Source organism: Chiloscyllium plagiosum, unplaced genomic scaffold (assembly GCF_037043375.1).
Source record: "Chiloscyllium plagiosum isolate Xiang-an unplaced genomic scaffold, Cpla_swu_hap1 HiC_scaffold_27, whole genome shotgun sequence".
NCBI classification, from domain to species: domain Eukaryota; kingdom Metazoa; phylum Chordata; class Chondrichthyes; order Orectolobiformes; family Hemiscylliidae; genus Chiloscyllium; species Chiloscyllium plagiosum.
Window position 1 is genome coordinate 52858609 of NW_028270165.1, and position 21607 is coordinate 52880215.

Genomic DNA, 21607 nt, shown 5'->3' on the forward strand with positions numbered 1-21607 from the left:
GCGCATGTTTGTCAGTGTCAGCAAACGAGTGGGCATGCTCGTCACTCTGCGTTAAAAAAAAGGCGCGCGACCTTTTTTTGATTGCCCAATAGGGAGTCCTGGAGGACCGGAAGGACGTTGGTCCTCCTGCCAATCAGAGTCACCCCGTTGTCTGAATGCGGAAGTTGGACAATGAGGTTCCGAAGCTGCTGCTCGTGTCTGAATGAAGATTGAGCTTTATCCTAGACTGCAAATTCCTCTATCCATTATTTGTGAGTACGGCGCTCTCTTCTCTTGCCATCTTTTCCATTTAATTTTCATTTTGGGTTCAGTTGTTGACTTGCAGCAACTAAAAGGAAAGGGAGTGTGTTGGGGTGGGGACAGACTCTGGAAACGGTGCTCCAGGTCTGTGTCTTAATTGGCAAAATAGACAAGCGGGAGGCTGGAAGAACACAGCAAGCCAGGGGGTGGAGAAGTCAATGTTTCCAGTGTAACCCTTTTTCAGGATTGGGGATAAGTGTAGGGGGCGATGCAGATAAAGGGTGTGCTGGGTGGTGAAGTGGGCATAGGTGTAGACAGGTAGAGGGTTCGACCTAGGCAAAAGTGAGGACTGCAGATGCTGGAAACCAGAGTTTAGATCAGAGTGGTACTGGAAAAGCACAGCAGGTCAGGCAGCATCCGAGGAGCATGAAAATCGACATTTCGGGCAAAGCCCTTCATCAGGAATTTCCCCAGATTCGGGGAGTCCAAAGCTGGAGGGCGTATGTTTGAGTTGAGAGGGGAATGCTTTAAAAGGGACGTGAAGGACAACTTTTTCACATAGACGGTTGTGCATGTATGAAACGAACTGCTAGAAGAGTTGGTGGAGGCTGGTACGATTATGTTTAAAATGCATCTGGCTGGGTACATGAAACGGGATGGTTTGGAGTCGTGTGGGTCACGTTCTGGCAAACGGGACTAGATTAATTTCAGATATGTGGTCGGCACAGACAAGTTGGGCCGTAAAGTCTGTTTCCATGCTGTGAAAGCAGAAGTGTGGCTGTGAAGACTGGACATTCTGAGCATCTTTCAAAGATGTAAAAACAATTACTGCACATGCTGGAAACCAGATTCTGGATTAGTGGTGCTGGAAGAGCACAGCAGTTCAGGCAGCATCCAAGGAGCAGCGAGATCAACGTTTTGGGCAAAAGCCCTTCAGGAATAAAGGCAGAGAGCCTGAAGCGTGGAGAGATAAGCTAGAGGTGGGTGGGGGTCGGGAGAAAGTAGCATCGAGTACAATCGGTGAGTGGGGGAGGGGATGAAGGTGATAGGTCAGGGAGGAGAGGGTGGAGTGGATAGGTGGAAAAGGAGATAGGCAGGTAGGACAAGTCCGGACAAGTCATGGAGACAGTGCTGAGCTGGTAGTTTGGAACTAGGGTGAGGTGGGGGAAGGGGAAATGAGGAAACTGTTGAAGTCCACATTGATGCCCTGGGGTTGAAGTGTTCCAAGCGGAAGATGAGGCGTTCTTCCTCCAGGTGTCTGGTGATGAGGGAGCGGCGGTGAAGGAGGCCCAGGACCTCCATGTCCTCAGCAGAATGGGAGGGGAAGTTGAAGTGTTGGGCCACGGGACGGTGTGGTTGATTGGTGCGGGTGTCCCGGAGATGTTCCCTAAAGCGCTCTAATAGGAGGCGCCCAGTGTTTTGCCCTTACTGGGAGCAGAAGAATACAGACAGACTCTGATCTCACACCTTTAATGCATGGTCTGAGCTGAGATGATACCTTTTGTTATAAAACCTAAAGTTATTTCAATAAAGTGTCTTTCAGGAAGTTCTGGGATTTACATATTAATGATACCTGCAGACCACACTGAAAGGCTTAACGATCCAAGTTTGTTCAATATATCATTTCAGTGGCTGGACACTAATGTTTTTCTATAAATTCTGTGCCTTATGATGTTATTCTCCACAACCACCTGATGAAGGAGCAGCAGTCCAAATGCTGGTCCTTCCAAATAAACCTGTTGGACGATAACCTGGGTGTGTGATTTTTTTTTAAATAATTTTGTACAGGTTAGGGTGGATTGACCATGCTAAAGTGCTCACTGTGTCCAGGGAGGTGCTGGTTTGTGTGAATTGGCTGTGCTAAATTACACATCGTGTCCAGGAACGGATTGGTTATGCTAAATTACCTGTAGTGCCCAGGAATGTGCAGGTTAGGGTTAATTGGCCAGGCTAACTTATCCAGAGTGAAGATCTAGACCCCTCTTAAGGGGCTTTTTGGTTCGAGATTGGTCTAAAGAATCAATGGAATGCGGTCTGCACAAAGCAAGGTTATCAGTTTAATAAGGCAGCTTGACACAATTCTGTCCAGCAACACAGCGGTTAAAGCTTCTGTGTTCCATGGTGAAGTTGTGCAAGTACATTCAAAAATTACACATTATTTATTTAAGTTTTTTTAAGACACAGTACAGCCTTAATTAGAAGAAAATACCAATCAAATATAATAAGGTGACATGATTTACAGCAGGTTAATCCAATGATATTTCCTGGGAAAGGAGTCTTAATTACATAAATCATCATGCCATGGTAGCAGCTCAAGGTTAGTTCAATTGGTCAATTAATGTGTCAGTATTCATTTTAAGCAGACTCCATTGTCCTCTTATCTTTGGATTTTAGCTTAATTCTGCAAAACAGCAGGACAAGTTGAGTTCAATCATTATTCTTAGCCATTTTGCTGTATTGTTTTAAATTGAAAAGCCATTTTGTGGTTAGTAAAAATCTGCATATACTTGTTGCGTCTGACAATAGCCTAAATTCAAATTTTAGATCCTCACCTGAAGCATCAGAGTCTGAGGGGTGACCTTATAGACGTTTGTAAGAGGCATGGATATGGTGAATACCCAAGGTCTTTTCCCCAGGGTTCGGGGAGTCCAAAGCTCGAGGCCATATGTTTGAGGTGAGAGGGGAATGATTTCAAAGGGATCTGAGGGGCAACTTCACGCAGAGAGTGATGCATGTATGGAACGAGCTGCCAGAGGGAGTGATTGTGGCTGGTACAATTACAACATTTTAAAAAGCATCTGGATGGGAATATGAATAGGAAGGGTTCAGAGGGATATGGGCCATATGCAGACAAATGAGACTAGATTAGTTTTGGAGATCTGATCAGATGAATTGGACCAAAGGGTCTGTTTCTGTGCTGTATGACACTAATCATCTTTGGAGAAAGCAGAAGTGTAGTTATGAAGACTGGACTTTCAGAGCAGCTTTCAAAGGTGTTTTGTCCTTACTGGGAGCAGAAGTTGTTACAATGAAATCTTGCATTTGTGAGACAGCGACTTAGTGAGTGAGTACATCCCAGATTTTGGTGGAAAGTGGGAATTCATTGCACTGTGGGGATGAAGCTGTACCCTATCCAGTCATTGCTGCTGGTGGGTGAGACCAGACCTCAAGACTAAGGGGAGTAGATTTAGGACAGCAGTGAGGAGGAGAAAGTGAGGACTACTGCTTTTCCTGGAGTGTAGTGAATCTATGGAATTCTCTTCATTAAGTATATTCAAAATGGGTTTTTGCATGGTTGGGGAATTAAGGGTAGTTGGGGCAATGCTGCTAGAAGGAGCTGAGACGATGGATAGATCGGCCATGATCGCAATGAAGAATGGGGCAGGCTCGATAGGCAAAATGGCTGACTCCTGCTTTTATTACTGTGAAACTATTTCCCATAGCTAACCCACCTCATCTGCACATCACTGAGCACTGTGGGTAATTTAGCATAGCGAATCCACTCTAACCTGCACCTACCTGGACACCATGGGTAAATTAGCACAGCCAATCCAACCGAAATTACGCAACACTGAACACTGGCTAATTTAACATGGTCAATCCACCCTAACCTGGACAAAGTTAAACATCACAACACCAGATTATAGCCCAATGGGTTTATTTGGAAGTACGAGCTTTCGGAGCACTGCTCCATCATCAGGTGGTTGTGGAGTATAAGGTCATAAGGAACAGAATTTATTGAAGAAGATTAAAGTGTCCTGCCACTGAAATGATATATTGAACAAACCTGGATTGTTACCTCTTTCATCTTTTACAGTGGGTTGCAACTATCATTCATATGTAAATCTCGATAACATAAGGTTTTATAACAAAAGGTAACAACATCTGGGTGGCATGGTGGCTCAGTGGTTCTTAATTCTGCCTCACAGCACTTGGGACCCAGGTTCAATTCCAGCCACTGGCCACAGTCTGTGTGAAGTTTGCACATTCTCTCCGTGTCTGCATGAGATTTCTCCCGGTGCTCCGGTTTCCTCCCACAATTCAAAAGTATGCAGGTTGGGTGAATTGGCCATGCTTAAATTGCCCAGTGTGTTACATGCACTGGTCAGGGGTAAATATGGAGAATGGGGCCTGGTGGGTTACTGTTTGGAGGGTTGGTGTGGACCTGTTGGGCCTGTTTCCGTACTGTAGGGAATTGAATCCAATCTCAGCTCAGACAATGCGTTAAAAGTCAGAGTCTGTCTTTATCCCCACTTGAATCTGACGAGTTCTGTTTCTAAAGTAGGAATTTATAAAATACAACGTTCTGACAGCTTGCAGATTGTGCATTTTTGAGCAAAATAGAATTTATCTGAAAATATAATTCTGCAAATGCAAATTCACCCCCATGGACTTGTGTGTGCTTACAGCTAAAAAGTTTATTTCCGTGCTGTGTATCTCTGTCTATTTGGTAACAGATGCTTTATTTCTGTTGGCATAAATATTGTTGTAAGTCATAGTTGGGTACTAATAGTTAGATATAAAGCAAAGAGAATTCCTCAAATAGGGCACTATCAGAATCCTGGGAGACCCCTATTTCTGGTTTACTTCCTATTGACAAACATTAAGCATGAGCACCTATTTATTTCTATTTTTTTGTTTCACCTTTTCTTGTTTGATTCCCTGGTATATTTGCACTCTGTGTCTGGTCGGTTGTCAGGCTGGGACATAGTGGATTGGGTTTCGATTGACTGAATGTTGTATTGTTCTGGAAGGTGTAAAGGGGGTGGGGGGGTGGGGGGGGGTAGTGTTGGGGAATCAAAACTTCAGCAGAGCTGAGTACAGACCAACATCTTACTCTGTGGGAACAGGGAGATCAACAAAGGACAGAGAAACCAGGACCTGAAATCCGAGCTGACACCGGATTACTGTGATGAGTGTTTTCATTTGCAATGCCAACCCTCTACCTTCACCTAGCTCCCCGTTTGACTACCCCCTCGATATTCAAGATCCAATGCTTGTCGTTCTGAAGCCATGTCTCTGTAGGGAGTCTCAGATCATAATTATTCTCTTCAATGTGTGCAGTCAGTTCATTCACTTTTGTAACAGTGCAGCACACATGCAGACACACTTTTTTTCGGTTTACATTTTTATGATCTTTGCAATCCAGTTTTAATTGCTGGTACATTTACTCTCCTTGTCTCCATCATTCTGTGAGGTTCATTTCCCACATCACTACATTGCTCACTGGCCTTGATTGGGATTGGCCATAGTGCCCAGGGATGTGCAGGTTAGGTGTATTTGTCAGGGTAATGTAGAGCGGTAGGGGAATGGGTCTGGGTGGGTTCCCCTTCAGAGGGTCGGTGTGGACTCGTTGGGCCGAGTGGCCTGCTCCCACACTGTGGGGATTCTCTGAAGCGAAGGGATATTTACAAACGGTGCAGGACAGCGCAGGCGCAGTGCGTGCGCCCGGCTTGGCCCCGCCCATTCCCTCCTTTCGTGACGTCACAACGCGGAAGTGACACTGAATGAATGAAAATCCCTCCGTCTGGGCTAATCCTGGGGCGGGAAAATCTGTTCACTTGTAGCAACAGGAGTGATTCCAGGGAGAGAGCAGACCCTGTCAACTCAGGTATGGGAGTTAATTACCAGGTGAGGAGGACAGAGATTGGGAGGAGTAGATATCTTTTCTGTTTTCCTTTTCAAAATGCACCCGATTTCCACAAGGAAATGCAACAGGTAAAAGTACAGCACATGCAGCTTCAAGCCGGCTGTGCATCCTCTGTTCTTCCTCTGCCTTGGCTCCAGCACTTTTGGCTTCCCTTCCCTTCTCGACTCCCCCCTCCCCCGTCGGGTGTTGATACCTCAATGTTTTTCCGGTTGTCTTTTGTGGGCTTTGAAAACTTTCCCAATCGTCTGAGTACAGGATTTGGGAGATTATGTTGCAGCTGTACAGGACATTGGTTAGGCCACATTTGGAATATTGTGTGCAGTACTGGTCTCTCTGCTGTAGGAAGGATGTCATAGAGTCATGGATGTTGTGAAACTTGAAAGGGTTAAGAAAAGATTGGCAAGGATGTTGTCAGGGTTTGAGCTGATCAGGATGGGGCTGTTTTCCCTTGAGTACCAGAGGCTGAGGGGAGACCCGACAGATTTCTATAAAATCATGAGTGGCATGGACAGGATAAATAGACGAGGTGTTTGGCTGGAATGGGGAATCCAGAACTAGAGGGTAATAGGTTTAGGGTTGGGGGGAGATTTAAAAGGGCCCTAAGGGGCTACTCTTGTATTCAGAGGGCGGCGCATGTAACGAATTAGCTGCCAGAGGAAGTGGTGGAGGCTGGTACAATTCCAGCATTTAAAAGGCATCTCGCTGGGTATATGAATAGAAAGGGTTTAGAGGGATATGGGCCAAGTGCTGTCAAATGGGACTAGTGATTGAGGATATCTGATCGGCATGGATAAGTTGGACCGAAGGGACTATTTCTGTGCTGTACATCTGGTAGACAATGGTCCTCAGAATTCTGTTCCCATTAGGCTCACCCTTAACTCTATTGCACATGGTCGTGGTGACGGTATCACATTCTGAAATGAGAAAAGACCTATAAATGCGCAAGGGAATAGTTCCGTTCCGGGTGTGTACATGGAGATGGGTATAGTTACTTATGATGCATAAGGCCTGTTGTTACCCAGCCAGTGGAATGCAAGCCATCTTTGTATATGGGCAGGAGGTATAAGGCTCCTTTTGTCTTGCACGAGTGGGCGTGACAGGTCTCAAGTAGGCAGGTGATGTTATGTGGAATATGAACAATTGCACACCCATAGCCGGTTCCATTAAAGCAATTCTCATACGACCATGCAGTAGAGTGAAAAGATGTCAGCAAAAAGGTAGCACGAGGCTCATATGGTGTTGGAAAGTGATACTGTATTTCTCTGCGGAGGGTCGGCAGTCGGGAGTCTGATGAATAGAATGGAATTGGGGACTGGGGACGGGGCAAGTAAGTCATCTTCCGATAGAGAGGAGTAACATACTACTGCCTCTGGGGTGAAGAGCGTTCTGTGGGCCTGTATAAATAAGTTGTTTGTGGATTGAGGACTTTCCCTTATCAGGCTTCCCTTTTCTTGAGTTGGCCCGTCCTGCAAAAAGTGATGGTGTTCCTGGGCGCCCTTAAAATATTTACCATAATAACGGGGTTGATCACTTTTATCCTCACTAGGCTTTCGTCTGCAGGTAAAATCAAAAAGACATAACTCCCAATGATGTCTACTGTCCAGATGGACCATCTGGTCTTTCTGATGTAAGAGTCTATTGCAATAATCAATCTTCATCACGTTCCACACGTCAAAGGCGTCTGGTCCGGTGCACTGGACGACATCTCCTTGGCATAGGTGGTGGATAATCTCTGATCATTCCTAATCACATCGATGCTTAGTGGCTTTCCCCATCAGGATGTTGTACGTGATCAGAAAGGTGAGGAGATAGCGATCCCCCACATGTCCCTCCTCTTAGTTCAAGTATCTGTAATAAGATGAATATTAGAACAACAGCCAAATTCAAAAACCCAAATGGACAGGGTCCACTCCTTTTGTTGGGATTCCAGGATTCTCTCCTCCTTTTCCCCCCCTTTTGATTGGTGCGGTCAATCAATTTACAATGGTGCAGTTGGACCCAAGCTGAGCGCCCAGCGACTGTGACCACCGTAGGGGTGGGAAGTAAAACCTGGAAGGGGCCATTCCAACGAGGTTGGAGACCTTTGCCAGTCCAGTTCTTGATGAGCACCAACGCACCAGACTCTACCCGTGACGAGGCTGAAAGGGAGGGAACACCGCCATAGGCCGCACGCTCTTGGGAGTGAAAGGCACGCATAACACTAGTTAGAGCAAGAACATGTCCACATGACCGAAGCAATCATTGGTTGTGGACTGAGAAGGGAGCTGAATCATTCCAAGGGGTACGGAGGGGGTGACCAGAGAGACACTCAACTGGAGACAGTCGCATCTTGCCCGCAGACATGGATCGCATCTGGAATAAGGCCACAGGGATTAGCATAACCAGGAGAGGCCAGACTTGGCCATTAATTTGGCAAGTTTAGTTTTGCGTCTGGTTAAAACATTCAACAAGGCCGGCCGCCTGAGGATAAGCACCATGCAGTTGCCGACAAATACAAAGCTGGGAACAGAGTTCTCCGTTAATATTACCTACAAAGTGTGGTCCATTGTCCGAGCTAATGCACGCAGGTATACTGAAGCGGGGAATTATTTCCTTAAACAAAATCTTCACCACAGTCTCAGCAGTAGTGTTAGGAGGAGGGTCGGCTTCAATCCGCTTAGAAAAGACATCAACAATAAGCAAAACATATTTCTAGCAACTCAACTCATTTCTCCAACTCAATGAAGTCCAGTTGAAGTGTCTCCAAGGGACCCTCCAGCAAGGGAGTTCTCGTAGAGATACTTGAACTAAGAGGTGGGGGATCGCCTACCCACTGACCTGTTTGATCACGTACAACAGCCTGATCGGGAAAGCCACTGACTTGAGTATCGATGCGATCTGGAATGATCTAAGATTATCCTGATGTCTTCTGGTGCACCAGACCTGACGCTTTCAACGTGGAGTCGCTTGAGCGATGGCGTGAGCTGCCAGAGGAAGTGGTGGGTGCTGGTACAATGACAAGTTAAAAGGCTCCTGGACGGGCATCTGAATATGAAGGGTTCAGATGGGTCAGGGCCAAGTGATGGCAAATGTGACTGGAGTCATAGAGATGTACAGCACAGAAACTGACCCTTCGGTCCAACTCGTCCTTGCTGACCAGATAGCCAACTCGGACAGATTTGGCCATGGGTCTGTTTCTGTGCTGTGTGACTCAAATTGTCTTCAGTGAACGCAGAAGTGTGGTTGTGAAGGCTGGACTATCAGAGCATGTTTTGCCCTGACTGAAAGCAGCTGAAAATGTGTTGTTGGAAAAGCGCAGCAGGTCAGGCAGCATCCAAGGAGCAGGAGAATCGACGTTTCGGGCATGAGCCCTTCTGCGCTTTTCCAGCAACACATTTTCAGCTCTGATCTCCAGCATCTGCAGTCCTCACTTTCTCCTGACTGGAAGCAGGAGAAGAGTTTGACTGAAGTGTGTCGGTGTTAATGCCTTGATGTCTCATTTTGCTCCCACCTTCCTGGGGTCATTAACCATTTCGTGTCTGGTCCTTCCTCAAGAAGCTGCATTGCAGGTTTACCCTGAATTGACACTTTTTTGTGCTTCCCAAAATCAGACCTGCTCACTCTCCGCAGGATCCCAGTGTTGTGAAAGATATTAACTTTAGGGTGGAGTTATCCAAAATTCAGAGAGATGTTAGTCTTGATGTTTTTGCTTTTTCTGCCCCTGTAAGATCCTGAATCAGCACCTTCAGGGGAATTAGTTAGAGCGGAGTGAGAACAGAGGGGGAGAGAGTGTGGGATGGTGCTTTCAATTTTGTGGTACAACAAAAGAATATTCCACAGAAAGTAGAATTGCTTTTTCTGAATTTCTACCCTGCACTGATGATCCCTTTTGTAATCCCTTTTTGCAGAGTATTTGAAAATGTGAAGAATGATGTTTCAAAATCAACGAATGAAGGGCTTACGCTCGAAACACTGACTCTCCTGCTCCTCGGATGCTGCCTGACCTCCTCTGCTTTTCGACTGACTGTCCAGCGTCTGCAGTCCTCACTTTGATGTCAATGTCTGACAGTCACACAATCCATCAGGACCGCAATGATTTTTGACTGTGATTTCTGTGAGAGGGATCAACGCTTTTTGGTTCCTGTTTGAGGACGTTTTCAGCATCAGTGGGACTGGACGAGAGACCGCACTGTTGCAGCGCACTGTGTGTGGAGCCTGAAACAGTTATACGGCCTGGGAAGGGGATTTCACGGCAGGGAGGAGCTCCACACGTGTTTGTGTGCAGCTGAAGCTGTGGCCATGGAGAAACCTGAGGAATCCCACCCTGTGGAGAAACCGTGGAAGTGTGGCGACTGTGGGAAAGGCTTCCGTGTCCCGTCTGCCCTGGAGACTCATCGGCGCAGTCACACCGGGGAGAGGCCATTCCCCTGCACCGACTGCGGGAAGGCCTTCAGACATTCCTCCCACCTGTTGGCCCACCAGCAGGACCACACGGGGGAGAGGCCCTACAGCTGCCCAGATTGTGGGAAGGGCTTCAGGTATTCCTCCACCCTGCTGAGCCACCAGGGTGTCCACACAGGGGAGAGACCGTTCACCTGCTCTCAGTGCGGGAAGGGCTTCACCTGCTCCTCCCACCTGCGGAGCCACGAGCGGGTCCACACTGGGGAGAGGCCCTTCAGCTGCCTCGAGTGCGGGAAGGCCTTCAGCACTTCCTCCAGCCTGCTGACCCACCAGCATGTCCACACGGGGGAGGCCATTCACCTGCTCTGAGTGCAGCAAGGGCTTCACCTGCTCCTCCACCCTGAAGAGCCACCAGCGGGTCCAAACAGGGGAGAGGCCCTTCAGCTGCCCAGATTGCAGGAAGGCCTTTACCCAGGTCTCCACACTGCTGACCCATCAGCGGGTCCACACGGGGAAGAGGCCCTTCAGCTGCACCGAGTGTGGGAAAGCCTTCAGCACTTCCTCCAACCTGCTGTCCCACCAGCATGTCCACACAGGGGAGAGGCCCTTCAGCTGCCCAGAGTGCGGGAAGGCCTTTACCCGGTTCTCCACACTGCTGAGTCACCAGCGTGTCCACACAGGGGAGAAGCCCTTCAGCTGCATCGAGTGTGGGAAGGCCTTCAGCACTTCCTCCAACCTGCTGACCCACCAGCATGTCCACACTGGGGAGAGGCCGTTCACCTGCCCTCAGTGCGGGAAGGGCTTCACCTGCTCCTCCAACCTCCAGACCCATCACCTGGATGCTGCCTGACCTGCTGTGCTGTTCCAGCAATAAAGTTTCAACTTTGATCTCCAGCATCTGCAGACCTCACTTTCTCCTATAAAACCATGAGGCATGTAGACAGGGGTGGATAGGAAGAATTTTTTTTCCCCCATAGGGGAAGATTAATTACTAGGAGTCACGAGTTCAAAGTGAGAGGGGAAAGGTTTGAGGGAGATCTACATGGAAAGTTCTTTACGCAGAGGGTGGTGGGTGCCTCATGCAGTGGAGGCAGTAGGGCTGGGATCGATAGCGTCATTTAAGATGTATCTAGACAGATACATGAATCGGCAGGGAGCAAAGGGATACAGATCCTGAGAAAATAGGCGGCAGGTTTAGGTAGAGAATCTCGATCAGCATAGCCTTGGAGGGCTGAAGGGCCTGTTCCTGTGCTGTAGGGTTCTTTGTTCTCTTTATAGAGGTTTCCAAAACCATAAGGGGCATAGATAAGGTGAACGGCATGTGTCATTTCAAGATTAGGCTGCAAATTAAGGTGAGAGGAGAAAGATTTTAATAAGAGATGAGGAGCACCTTTTTTGTAAACAGAGTGGTTTGTGTGTGGAATAAATGTCCAGAGGAAATAGTGGATGCTGGTTGTGTAACAACATTTAAAAGACATTTGGATAAGTACATGAATAGGAAAGGTTCGGGGGATATGGGCCAAACACATGTAGGTGGGACTAGTTTAGTTTGTGAATATAGTCAGCATGGACTAGTTGGGCTGAAGGGTCTGTTTCTGTGCTGTATGACCCTTTAACTGTTCTGTACTGGTCTTAAAATCATTTTACTTGCCTTCCCCCAGAAACATCCACTTCTTTCTTGTTCTAAAATCAGACGAACTCAGCCTTGAATATATTCAATGACCCCCTAACTGCAGAGACTTCTGAACTCATTTCCTCTTGCTAATATACCACTTGCCTTGCTGATTGCTTGCTGCACCTGTCTGACAACTGGCAGTGATTGGTGTGGAAGGACGCTGAGGCCACTTTTTACATTCACACATCATTCCTGAGGAAGGGCTCATGCCTGAAACGTTGATTCTCCTGCTTCTCGGATGCTGTCTGATCTGCTGTGCTTTTCCAGTGCCACACTTTTCAACTGTCATCTCCAGCATCTGCAGTCCTCACTTTCTCCACATCCCAATATGTCACCATTTAAACAACGCACCTCCTTTCAGCGGTTATTTGTTCGTAACTGAGGCTATAACTTCACACTGTGGGACTGCATTTGCCATGTGTTTGCCAATTGAGATACAGACCTGGACCAACGTTTCCCGACTCTGTCCCCTCCCTGGATTCACTGACTTTCTTCAGTTGCTGCAAGTCAACAATTAGCTTCTCATTGGTCTATTTGAAGAAGGATTTGCGCCATTTTTGCAGACAGCGAAGAGCATGAATGGCTTTTGTTGAACCAGCATGGAAACAGACCCTTTGGTCCAACCCGTCCATGCCGACCAGATATCCCATCCCAATCTAGTCCCATCTGCCAGCATTTGGCCCATATCCCTCCAAACCCTTCCTATTCATGTACCCATCCAAATGCCTCTTAAATGTTACAATTGTACCAGCCTCCACCACATCCTCTGGCAGCTCATTCCATACACGTACCACTTTCTGTGTGAAAAAGTTTCCCAGTAGGTCTCTTTTATATCTTTCCCCTCTCACCCTAAATCTATACCCTTGACTTCTGGACTCCCCCACCCCAGGGAAAAGACTTTGTCTATCTATCCTATCCATGCCCCTTTGTAGACCTCAGCTTCCGACGCTCCAGGGAAAATAGCCCCAACCTGTTTAGCCTCTCCCTATACCTCAAATCTTCCAACCCTGGCAACATCCTTGTGAATCTTTTCTGAACTCTTTCAAGTTTCACAAAATCTTTCCAATAGGAAGGAGACCAGAATTGCACACAATATTGCAACAGTGGCCTAACCAATGTCCTGTACAACCGCCACATGACCTCCCAACTTCTGTACTCAATACTCTGACCAATAAAGGAAAGCATACCAAACACCACCTTTACAGTTCTATCTATCTGCGACGCCAGTTTCAAGGAGATATGAACCTGCACTCTGAGGTGTCTTCGTTCAGCAACACTCCCTAGGACCTTACCATTAAGTGTATAAGTCCTGCTAAGATTTGCTTTCCCAAAATGCAGCACTTCACATTTATCTGAATTAAACTCCATCTGCCACTTCTCAGCCCATTGGCCAATCTGGTCAAGATCCTGTTGTAATCTGAGGTAACCCTCTTCACTGTCCACTACACCTCCAATTTTGGTATCATCTGCAAACTTACTAACTGTACCTCTTATGCTCGCATCCAAATCATTAATGTAAATGACAAAATGTAGAGGGCCCAGCACCGATCCTTCTGGCACTCCACTGGTCACAGGCCTCCAGTCTGAAAAACAACCCTCTGTCTTCTACCTTTCAGCCAGTTCTGTATCCAAATGGCTAGTTCTCCCTGTGTTCCATGAGATCTAATCTTGCTCATTAGTCTCCCATGGGGAACCTTGTCGAACGCCTTACTGAAGTCTATATGGATCACATCTACCGCTCTGCCCTCCTCAATCCTCTTTACTTCCTCAAAAAACTTCAAATTTGAGACATGATTTCCCACACAAAAAGCCATGTTGACTATCCCTAATCAGTCCTTGCCTTTCCAAACACATGTACCACCTGTCCCTCAGGACTCCCTCCAACAACGTGCCCGCCACCGATGTCAGGCTCACTGGTCTATAGTTCCCTGGCTTGTCCTTACCACCCTTCTTAAACAGTGGCACCACGTTAGCCAACCTCCAGTCTTCTGGCACCTCACCTGACATGCGCAGTATGCTGTATGGAGATGCTGTTCCTGATGGATTTAAAGTGTCCAAATGCCACAATTTCTTCCCCTGTCACTCGACATAACCGCACACGCTGCTCGCTGTGTTTGATGTTCATCTTCCCTATAACCCTCATGATTTTATAAATCTCAAATGAGGTCACCCCTCAACCTCCTGTGCTCCAGTGAAGAGTGTCTCAGCCTCTCCTTACAACTCAAACCCTCCAGTCCTAATCTTTACTGAACCCTTTCTAATAGAATTCTTCCTATTACAGGGCCACCAGAAGCGTTCTCAGTACTCTACAAGTGGCTTCACCAACATCCTGTACAACTTCAACATTATGTCCCAGCTCCTTTATTCAATGGTGTGAACAATTAAGGTAAGTGTGCTGAATGCCTTCTGAAGCTTCCTTCCAACCAGTGATGCAACTTTCAAAGAAGTATATATCTGAACCCCCCACCCCCCACCCCCCCGCCCCCCACCATATCCCTCTGTACAAGCCCTGCCCTTCCTTATTTTGGCAAAATGCAACCCCTCACCTTTTATCTATACACATGTTCTCTCTCAGACATACACACATACACTCCCCCCCCAACACACACACCCTTTCACAGGCTTCTCCTCCATCAAACTCACTTTACCAAGCATGTGCGCACATACTCTCTTACACACACTCTCATGCTGCATTCATACATATAACAATGTGGTGCATTTGCAGAATTATATTTGCAAATATATTCAATTTTGCACAAAACGCACAATATGCAGGTAGTCAATCCATGTAATATTTTATAAATTCCTAGTTTGGAAATAGAACCAGTCCAATTTAAGATTGGGATACTCTCACACCTTTCATGCATTGTCTGGACTGAGATGTCACCTGCTTTTTAAAGTGATCTTGAGAATATGACTTTATAGTAGTACTGCGATGTACACATTAATGAACTAAAACCTGCAACCCATTCTAAAAGATGAAAGATTTAACAGCAATCTACGTTTGTCAATATATCATCAGTTGCATGACACTGATCTTTTGCTCTTAACTCTGTGTCTTATGATCCTGCTCCACAGTTACCCGATGAAGGAGCAGCACTCCGGAAGCTGGTGCTCCCAAATAAACCTGTTGGACTATAACCTGGTGTTGTGATTTTTAAACCGTGTCCAACCTAGTCCAACAGCAGCACCTCCACCTCGTTTCTAGTGAACACAGCCCATACTTCCCAGTGCTGCCAGTAAACTGCCGATGAAACGATGCACTCCTGAAAAATTTATAGCATCTAACGAAACCAGCTACTCATTCACTGCTCCATCTAATACACAACATTGGAAACTTAGTGCAGAAGGCTGCAAGAAATGAGCAGCTTTAAAACAAAAACCGCTTGGAGCTTTCGATGAGAGCCTGAGCCCAGCAGTACGTTCTGGTTACCTTTTATTTTGTGTCCCAACATGGTTACAGCTTCAAATCCCCCACACCTCCCCCAGCAAAAAGGGCAGAGAAAGAGTAGCTGTTTTTTAGACAACTCCACAACAGGGGAGAGGAGCAAAGGGCGGGGCAAGGCCAACAGCAGGCCCCCACACTACGCCTGCATTGCCTTGCACAGTTTACAAAAATCCCTTCCCCTTCAGAGACTCCCCACAGTGTGGGAGCAGGCCAACTGGCCCAAAGACTACACACCGATCCTCTGAAAGGTAACCCACCCACACAATTCCCCTATTGCTCAACATTTACCCCTGACTAATGCACCTAACCTGCACATCCCTGGGCACTATCTGAACCTGGACAAAGTTAAAAATCGCACAACACCAGGCTAAGTCCGACAGTTTATTTGGAAACACGAGCTTCGGAGCACTGCTTCTTCATCAGGTGATTGTGGACAATAAGATCATATGGCACAGAATTGATAGGAAAACATTAGTGCCCTGCCACTGAACTGATATATTGAACAAACCTGGATTGTTAAGTCTTTCATATTTTAGAATAGGTTGCAGCAATCATTAATTAGATTACTTACAATGTGGAAACAGACCCTTCGGTCCAACAAGTCTACACCGACCCGCCGAAGCGCAACCCACCAAAAACCCCTACATTTACCCTTTACCTAACACTACGGGCAATTTAGCATGGCCAATTCACCTGACCTGCACATCTTTGGACTGTGGGAGGAAACCAGAGCACCCGGAGGAAACCCACGCAGACACGGGGAGAACGCGCAAACTCCACACAGTCAGTCGCCTGAGGCGGGAATTGAACCCAGGTCTCTGGAGCTGTGAGGCAGCAGTGCTAACCACTGTGCCGCCCACTAAACAAAAACAAACATTGCATAGGGCTTTCTGTTAGGAAGGAAACCAGAATTGCATGCAATATTCCAACTGTCCAGCTGTAACATGACCTCCCAACTCCTGTACTCAATACTCTGACCAATAAAGGAAAGTATACCAAATGCCATCTGCACTATCCTATTGACCTGCGACTCCACTTTCATAGAGCTGTGAACCTGCACTCTAAGGTCTTTTTGTTCAGCAACACTCCCTCGGACCTTACCATTAAGTGTACAAGTCCTTCTAAGATTTGCTTTCCCAAAATGCAGCACCTCACATTTACCTAAATTAGATTCCACTTGCCACTTCTCAGCCCATTGGCCCATCTGATCAAGATCCCATTGTAATCTGAGGTAACCTCCTTCGTTGTCCACTACACCTCCAATTTTGGTGTCATCAGCAAACTTACTTACTATACCACTTATGCTCACATCCAAAAGGTAGTGGGCCCATTATCTATTTTCAAAGTGGAATTTACAATATATTACATGTATTGACTGCCTGCAGATTGTGCAGTCTTTGAGCAAAGTAGAATGTATTTGCAAACATCATGCTACAAAGACTAACTCCCACCATGGATGATCTATCATGTGTGCATGAGATAGAGACAAAGTCCATGTCCGTGCTGTATATCTCTGTCTATTTGATAACAGATGCTTTATTCCTGTTGGTGTAAATGTTGTTGTAATTCATAGCTGGGTACTAATAGATGTAAGGGTGACAGAATTCCTCAAGTAGGGCACTGTAAGATTCCTGAGAGACCCCTATTCCTGGTTTACTTCCTCATGAACAATCATTAAGCACGTGCGCCTATTTATGATTTTTGTTTCATTTTTTCTTGTTTGATTCCCTGCTATGACTGCACCTTGTATCAGGATGGTTGACAGGCTGGGAGATTGTGGGTTGGGTCTTGATTGAATATTTTATCGTTCCAGAAGTTATAAAAGGCGGGGTCAAAGCTTTAACATAAATCCAGCAGAGCTGAGAACAGACCGACATCTTAGTCTGTGGGAACAGGAGGATCAACACAGGACAGAGAAATCAGGGCCTGAAATCTGAGCTGACACCAGACCACCGTGTGATCAGTGCTTTGATTTGCAGCATCCTTCTCCATCAGTCAATGCCAGTTGTCAGACAGGTGCAGCAAGGCAAGTGGTATATTAACAAGCTGAACTGAGATTAGAAGTGGGGATGTCTTCCTGCAGTTAGGGGGTCATTGAATATATTCAAGGCTGAGTTCATCTGATTTTTGACCAATAAAGTGTGGATTTCTTTGTGCGCAGGAGGTTTTTTTTTATTTTGAATGGTTTATGTGTTGGATGCAGGTAGAGTATCCACGTTGAAGGTGGAAGGCAAGAAAATGGTTTTAAGACCACGACAGAACAGTTACGTTAGACAGCACAGAAACGGACCCTTCAGTCCAACTATTTAAGGGCACAGTGGTTAGCACTGCTGCCTCACAGCGCCAAAGACCCGGGTTCAATTCCCGACTCAGGCGACTGACTGTGTGGAGTTTGCACGTTCTCCTCGTGTCTGCGTGGGTTTCCTCCGGGTGCTCCGGTTTCCTCCCACAATCCAAAAATGTGCGGGTCAGGTGAATTGGCCATGCTAAATTGCCCGTAGTGTTAGGTTAAAGGGGTAAATGTAGGGGTATGGGTGTGTTGCGCTTCGGCGGGTCGGTGTGGACTTGTTGGGCCGAAGGGCCTGTTTCCACACTGTAAGTAATCTAATATTCCATGCTGCCTACGTTCTCAAACTAAATTGGTGCCACTTGCCAGTGTTTGGCCTAACACCGTGCCTCCACATATACTTATCCAAATGTCTTTTAAACGTTGCATCTGAATGTGCATCCACCACTTCCTCTTTACATTCACTCCACACGTGAAACACTCTGTTTATAAACAAACTTTTCCTGATTCTGTCCGCTCCGTGAATTCATTCCCTTTCCTTTCGGTTGCTGCAAGTCGTAAATTGAAGCCCAGAATGAAAAACATGGAAAAGGAGTTGTGAAGAGAGTACCATACACTCAGATGGTTGACAGAATAAGGAGGTTACAGTCTGGAGCAAACTCAATCTTCATTCAGAGAGAGCAGCAGCAGCTTCCGAAGCTCATGTTCCAACGTCTGCATTCAGACAATAGGAAGGCTCTGATTGGCAGGAGGACCAGTCACCTTCCGGTCCTCCAGGGCTCCTGACTGGCCTCTTTCACTACCCTGTGTCCCAATGATGCAACTTTCAAAGAACTATGTACCTGATTTGGAGATGCCGCTGTTGGATTGGGGTGTGCGAAGTTAAATTTCACACAATACCAGGTGATACTCTATCAGGCTCATTTGTAAGCACTAGCATTTGGAGCACTGCTCTTTCATCAGGTGGTTGTGTCTTATGATCCTGTTCCACAAACACCCAATGAAGAAGCTCGTGCTTCCAAATAAGCCAGTTGGACGATAACCTGGTGTTGAGTTTTAACTTTATCCACCCCAGTCCAACACCGGCACCTCCACATCATGTCTAGTGAACCAAGCACACACTTCTCCGTGCTGCCAGGAAACTACAATGCTGATGACATTGCACTCCTGAAAATTTTACAATTTCTAACAATGCTGGCTCCTCCTTCACTGCTGCAACCGATACACAACATTGGAAACATAGTACAGGAGACTGTCAGAAATGAGCACAGCAGGTCAGGCAGCATCTGAGGAGCAGGAACATCAACGTTTCTGGCAAAAACCTGAGGAAGGGCTTTTGCCCGAAATGTCAATGTCCCTGGTCCTCGCATGCTGCCTGACCTGCAGTGCTTTGCCAGCACCACTCTAATCTTGACTCTGATCTCCAGCATCAGCAGTTCTCACTTTCACATGTAAAATGAGCAGTTTTAAAACAAAAACCTGTTGCAGTTTAAAGCTCTCAGTGAGAGTCTGAGCTCAGTGTGAAGTTCAGGTAATCTTTATTGTGACCCAACTTTGTTACAGCTTCAGAATCTCCCAGCAGAAAGGCGTAGAAAAAGTAGCAATTTTTAAAACATCGCTCAAGGTCAAAGTGCAACCCCTCACTTTCTTCATTATTGGTCACCACTGAGTCGTCCCTTTGTAACTGCATCCTTGGTACAGCCTTAACCTGGAGAAAGTATTGCCTCACTCAGCAATTTCAACCTGTATTCCAGTCAAGTTGGATGAGCAGCGTAGAGTCCACCAGACTGTTGTGGGGCTGGGGTCACGTGTAGGCCAGACCGGGTAAAGGATGCAGCTAGGACGACTGCTCTAATAACTGCTCAAGTCTTCCCTAAAAAAGAACTGAGTGAATCAGATGGGGGTTTTCTTCCACCCCCACCCCACCGACAATGGTTTCACCGTTAGATTCTGAACTCCAGATTTCTGACCAAATTCGAATTCCACCATCTGTCGCGGTGGGAATCGAACTCGGGAGCCACTGGAACTGGGTTGATAGTCCAGTTAATAAAGGCACTCGGCCGTCATTCTTTCAATCCCCTGCAATGCCACATGATCCCGCTGGTGGCTCCGCAGGTGGGAGGAGCAGTTGAAGGCCTCTCCCCTGCGTGGACTCACGGTGCCTCAGCAGGGCAGAGGCCTGGAAAAAGGCCTACCCCCACACTGTGTAGGGGAACGGCCTCTTCCCCCGTGTGGACCCACTGGTGGATCAGCAAGAAGGAAGCCTGGGTAAAGGCCTACCCGCACTCTGGGCAGCTGAAGGGCCTCTTCCCCTGTGTGGACCCGTTGGTGCCTCAACAGGTTGGAGGATTCATGGAATGTCTTTCTGCACTCGGGGCAGCTGAAGGGTCTCTCCCCCGTGTGGACCCACCGGTGCCTCAGCAGGGCAGAGGCCTGGGTAAAGGCCTTCCCGCACTCAGGGCAGCTGATTGCCTGCTGTGACTACACTGTGCCTGGATTGTTGACTGGCTGGGAGATTGTGGATTGAGGCTTGACTGACTGAATGTTTGTTTAACCCAGAAGGTGTAGAAGGGAGGGTTCAGAGCTTCAACAGACATCCAGCAGAGCTGAGAACAGACAGACATCCACATGCCTTTTAAATGTTGTAATTGTGCCAGCCTCTACCACTTCCTCTGGCAGTTCGTTCCATACATGCACCACCCTATGAAGTGGTTGCCCCTCCAATCTCTGAAATCATTCCACTCTCACCTCAAACATATGCCTTCTAGTTTTGGACTGCCATACCCTGGGGAAAAGACCTTGGGGTTTCCCCTCTATCCATGGCCCTTACAAAGGTCTATAAGTTTACCCCTCAGCCTCGGATGCTCCATGGAAAATGCCGCTGGCCTATTCTTTTCTGACCCCTTTCAAAGTTTCATACCATCTTTCCTCCAGCAGGGAGACCAGAACTAACTGCAGTATTCCAAAAGTGGCTTAACCAACATCCTGGACAGCCACAACATGACCTCCCAACTCATCTACTCAATGCTCTGACCAACAAAGGCTATCCTGTCTACCTGAGAACTATGGAACCTGCACTCCAAGGACTCTTTGTTCTGCAACATTCCCCCTAACTGTGTCAGTCCTGCCTGGATTGCTTGACCAAAATGCAACAACTCACATTTCTCCAAATTAAATTCCATTTACTACTCTTTGGCCCATCCGATCAATTCTAATTTATAGCGAACTCACTTTTCTCTCTCATTCCCTAGAAGCTGAAAATCTCCATCCCACACACACTCCCTCCATTCTCACTTTGCTGACCCTAATCCCTGCTGGACCTCATCCTGAAGGGTCTGGTTCATGCTGATTAACAGGCCCGCACTCGGGGGCGGGGGGGAGGGTGTCTAATTGAACCATACATAATCTTCAAAGCCCGGACAGAGTGGACATTGCGAAGATGTTTCCATTGGTAGGACAGACTCGGGCCAGAGGGCACAGCCTTAGAGTAAATGGAAGACCTTTTAGAACGGAGAAACTTCTTCAGCCAGAGAGCGGTGAATCTGTAGAATCTATTTCCACAGAAGGCTGTGCAGGCTAGGTCACTGAGGATATTTAAAACTGAGACAGATAGGTTCTTGAGTATCAAGGGGATCAAAGGTTACGGGGAGAATGGGGCAGGTGGGACTAGTTTACTTTGTGAACACAGTCAGCATGGTCTTGTTGGATTGAAGGGTCTGTTTGTGCTCTCTGGCTCTGTAACTGTTCTAAACTGGTCTTGAAACCATTTTCATGCCTTCCTCTTGTTCAAAAATCCAATTAAGATCATGGCTAATCTATTCACCATCTGAGATCCTCCTCCCTGCATTGTCCCAACTACCCTTAATTCCCCTACCATTGCAAAAACCCATCCAATTGTGTCTTGAATATACTTAATGAAGCTTCCTG

The 21607-nt window shown here is 46.9% G+C and overlaps 1 protein-coding gene and 1 pseudogene across 1 annotated transcript in view; one reads left to right on the forward strand and one right to left on the reverse strand.

Moving 5' to 3' along the window:
- Positions 1-21607, reverse strand: part of LOC148144064 (uncharacterized) — a 186034-nt gene that overhangs the window by 145204 nt on the left and 19223 nt on the right. The window lies entirely within an intron of this gene.
- LOC148144067 (uncharacterized) lies at positions 10232-11120 on the forward strand (annotated as a pseudogene).